The sequence below is a fragment of the Balaenoptera musculus genome, chromosome 17 (genome assembly GCF_009873245.2).
Source record: "Balaenoptera musculus isolate JJ_BM4_2016_0621 chromosome 17, mBalMus1.pri.v3, whole genome shotgun sequence".
Taxonomy (NCBI): Eukaryota; Metazoa; Chordata; class Mammalia; order Artiodactyla; family Balaenopteridae; genus Balaenoptera; species Balaenoptera musculus.
Window position 1 is genome coordinate 40,533,660 of NC_045801.1, and position 5,000 is coordinate 40,538,659.

Below are 5,000 nucleotides of genomic sequence, written 5' to 3' on the forward strand. Positions count from 1 at the left end.
GTGGTATATAAAAAAATGATACAGATGAACTTATTTACAAAACAGAAATAGACTCACCAACAGAGAAAACAAACTTATGGTTACCAAAGAGGATAGTGGGGTGGGGTGGTGGGGAGATAAACTAGGAGTTTTGGATTAACATATACACACTTCTATATATAAAATAGGTAAACAACAAGAACCTGCTGTGTAGCACAGGGAACTATATTCAACATCTTATAATGGAAAGAATCTGAAAAAGGATATATATATGTATGTATATATATATATGCATAACTGAACAGTCTTTGCTGTATACCTGAAACTAATGCAGCATTATAAATTAACTATATTTCGATTTAAAAAAAGGTAAAAAAAAAAAAGACTGACATAAGTGCAGAACACAGAGACTGTGAATTGTATGGAAAGAACAGGAACATATGGCCAGAAGACCTGGTTTCCAGTCCCAGTGTGTCTTCTTTCTATCTTGGGGGATCTAGGGCTGTTTACTTGGCCTCCTGGAGTCTCAGTTTCCTCATCTACAAAATCTTGCACATCTCATGGGGTGGTTGTGAAGCATACAAAAGCTTACTGAGTGGTGGTCATGAGCTTGGGGAATGAATCCCTCTTCTTTTCACAAGAAAGCTTCCTGTCCTGTCCTGTCCTTTTCTCTCCCCTTCCATCCCATCCCTCTTCCTCCTTCTCCTACTTTTCCTCCTCCTTCACCTGGCCATACTTAATAGTCTTGGAGAAGGGGCTGCCCACACCTGAAAGATCAACTCATGGTTTAGGGTGGGGACTTTGGGTGATATGGTATCAGTGGACCTAGAGATTGACTTTATCCATGTGGGCAGTCAATCAATCAATCAACTATGCTTATGTAATGAAGCCTCAATACAGTTCTGGACACAGAGGCTCAGCTGAGCTTCCAGGGGTGGTAACACTCAGTGATTATTGTCACACAGCAATACTGGGACCTCCTGAGGACAATGGAAATGTCACATTTGGGACTCTCCTAGACTCTGCCTTATGCAGCTCTTCTTTTGGCTGATTTTAATGTATTCTTTCCCTGTAGTAAATGCAACTGTGGATATAATAGCTTTCATTGAGTTTGTGAATCTTTTTTTTTTTTATGGTGCCCATTTTAAATATGGTTTTATTTAAGACATTGCATTTTCCACTTACAATGCAGTGCTTGTAAAGTGCAATGTTATTTCCTTTCCCTGTGCACACATTCCATGTTCAAGTATCAAGAATGTCCAGTTTACTACAGCAGCTCAACTTTAAAACTGCCATGAAATTTGCTACAAATTAGGGTCCTTCAATGTTGTGTGGAACAATGCTAAACCTATGCTAGGCTGGCTTAATCAACCTCTTCAATGGTGGGCCCAGAGGAGGCACCACCAGACGGTGGAGCTCCACCACCAGGGAAGCCCCCGGGCATTCCTCCTGGCATTCCTCCTGGCATGCCTCCTGCGCTCTGGTACAGTTTGGTAATGATGGGGTTGCAGACTTTTTCCAGCTCCTTCTGCTGATGTTCAAATTCTTCCTTCTCTGCAGTCTGGTTCTTATCAAGCCAGTTGATTATTTCATTACACTTATCAAGAATCTTCTGTTTGTCCTCATCATTAATCTTGCCTTGAAGTTTCTCATCCTCAAAAGTAGCTTTCATGTTGAAAGCATAGGATTCAAGAGAATTCTTCGAAGACACCTTATCCCACTGCTTCTCATCTTCAGCTTTATACTTCTCTGCTTCCTGAACCATGCGTTCAATGTCTTCCTTGCTCAAACGGCCCTTGTCATTAGTGATGGTAATCCCGTTCTCTTTTCCTGTGCTCTTTTCCACAGCAGAGACACTGAGGATGACATTGGCATCAATATCAAAACTGACTTCATTCTGAGGAACACCACGGGGGGCAGGAGGTATGCCTGTGAGTTCAAACTCACCAAGTAGGTTGTTATCTTTGGTCATGGCATGCTCATCTTCATAAACCTGAATGAGTACACCGGGCTGCTTGTCTGAGTAGGTTGTGAAGGTCTGCGTCTTCTTGGTGGGAATGGTGGTGTTGCCCTTGATGAGGACAGTCATGACTCCACCAGCAGTTTCAGTTCCAAGGGAAAGAGGAGTGACATCCAACAGCAGCAAGTCTTGAACATTTTCAGATTTGTCTCCAGATAAAATGGCTGCCTGGACACCTGCACCATAAGCAACAGCCTCGTCAGGGTTGATGCTCTTATTCAGTTCCTTCCCGTTGAAGGAGTCCTGTAGAAGTTTCTGAATCTTGGGGATGCGGGTTGAACCACCCACGAGGACAATATCATGGATCTGAGACTTGTCTAGCTTGGCATCCAGAATGGCTTTCTCCACAGGGTCCAGTGTGCCACGGAACAGGTCAGCATTCAGTTCTTCAAATCGGGCATGGGTAATTGAGGTATAGAAGTCGATTCCTTCATAGAGGGAGTCAATCTCAATACTGGCCAGGGTGCTGAAAGAGAGAGTGCTCTTAGCACGCTCACAAGCAGTACGAAGGCGACGGACAAACCTCTTGTTCTCACTGATGTCCTTCTCGTGCTTGCGCTTGAATTCTGCAATAAAATGGTTGACCATCTGGTTGTCAAAGTCTTCTCCACCTAAGTGGGCATCTCCAGCTGTAGATTTGACCTCAAAGATTCCATCCTCAATAGTGAGGATTGACACATCAAAAGTGCCACCACCTAAATCAAAGATCAGCACATTTCTTTCTGCTCCAGCCTTTTTGTCTAAGCCATAGGCAATAGCAGCAGCAGTTGGCTCGTTGATTCTAAGTACATTGAGCCCAGCAATAGTTCCAGCATCTTTGGTAGCCTGACGCTGAGAGTCATTAAAGTAAGCGGGTACTGTGACAGCAGCATTGGTAACAGTCTTCCCAAGGTGGGCTTCTGCTATTTCCTTCATCTTTGTCTAAACCATGGATGACACCTCCTCTGGATAAAAACTTTTTGTCTCTCCCTTGTATTCTACTTGAACCTTAGGCCTGTCTGCGTCATTCACCACCATGAAGGGCCAATGCTTCATATCAGACTGGACAACAGCATCATCAAATCTTCATCCAATGAGGCGTTTGGCATCAAAAACCGTGTTGGTGGGATTCATTGCAACTTCGTTCTTGCAGCATCACCGATCAATCGTTCGGTATCAGTAAAGGCGACATAGCTAGGTGTAGTTTGGTTCCCTTGATCACTAGCAATTATTTCCACCTTTCCGTGCTAGAAGACACCCACACAAGAATAGGTGGTGCCAAGATCAATGCCAACTACAGGTCCCTTAGACATGGTTGCTGGAGCGCAGGCCCGGGTCCACTGGAGGAGAAAACAGCAACCTATAGAGCTACCACCGCGTTCAACAAGCTGTGAGTCTTTCTAGTGAATTATGGAATCTGAGGATGGTTTTGGGAAACGCTCAAACTTAGTTGTTTTCAGAAGTGAGGATGACCTTCTCTCTAACTTTGTAGCTGGACCTTAACTCCTTGCCTTTGGAGTCAAAAGCCTTATTTAGCATTGGCAGTTGGGAGGAATGTGCCCTTACCTTACAGTTTAGCTAACCCCAGGTACCATCCCCACTCTTTATTACTTCTTCCTCAAAATTCTGGAAAAACCTTGTATCATCTTTGTCATCTTTGGTGATTTTTGGAATGGAAGAAAGAAAAGAAATATTTGTCAGGTACTTATTTGTTTTGAGCTGTGAGTGAAATGCCATTGAAATGGTGCAGTTTAACTTCCTTCAGGGAGACATAAAGAAAAGTTTGCCCATGTTACTTGTATGGTTAATTCTCTCCACAAATGCTTGTGTCCAGGTATTGTTCTAAATGCTTTATGTGTATTAACTCATTTGATATAATGACAGTTGAGGCAGACTTTATTATTATTACTTCCATCATCACACAAGTGAGCAAACAGGGGCCAGGGCAATGAAATAACCTGCATAAGCTCCCACAGCCAACAAATGATTGAGTCAGGCAGAAACTCAGGCTCCAGAACTGTAGCCCCTTTGTTATTGAGGCTGTGGATTAAAAATCTCGAGTCTTAGATTAAAAGACGCCAAGTCTAGTGGGGAAGACAGACTCATAAGCAAACAATAATATTATCATACAAGTTCTACAATAGAGTGCAGAAGTGGGAGGAACAAATCTGAGTTGCTTCAACTGGAAAATTGAGATAGATTTTACTTAGCCCTCTTCCTCGTGCTTCAGAACCAGTCCACCTCCACATCTGTCAGTCTACCCTCTACCTCACCCCAAATTATCTGGAAGCAATTCTTTGCTGCAAATATCTTTTCCCACACTGCAACTTGTGCTTTAACTTTGTCTGATGTCTTTTGTTAGACAGAAGTCTGAAAATTTAACTTAAAAAATTTTTTTATATCACCCTACTACAAGTAATAAAGCCATTATATTTTCTCCCAAAAATTAAAAAAAAAAATTGCTCTTCACATTTAGGTGTTAGGTACACCATTTATTAGACCTTGAATTTACTTTTGTGCACTGCATGTGCTAAGAATACCGTTTTATATTTTTTCCCCTTCTTAATCAACATTGGCTCGGCTCCAATGATCTGCAATCCATGTATTTATGGTCTATTTCTGGGTGTTCTATTCTGGTTCTTTGGTGTGTCCATTTTCACAGCAAAAAACACACTTCATTCACAAACATAATTTTACAACAAAAAATTTAACACAAAATTAATAAATAAATGTAATTTTATAATAATATAGGTGTAACAAAAATATCATAAACATAACTTTATGTTAAAGCTTTATATTAGATAGAACAAATGTTCCTATCTTGTTCTTAAAAATTATCTTGGTTATTCTGGTCTTTTTCCTTGAGAGAAGACAGCTTAAGAAATGTATCAACATATCAGAGACTCACACACATGCACACATACACAAATGTGTTGAATCCTTTCTTTTTAAATTAAATTAAATTAATTAATTAATTTATTTTTGGCTGTGTTGGGTCTTCATTTCTGTGCGAGGGCTTTCT

General features: G+C 41.1%; 1 pseudogene; it reads right to left on the reverse strand.

The window, feature by feature from the left end:
- Positions 1-1,269: 1,269 nt before the first annotated feature.
- LOC118883866 lies at positions 1,270-3,343 on the reverse strand (annotated as a pseudogene).
- Positions 3,344-5,000: the final 1,657 nt, after the last annotated feature.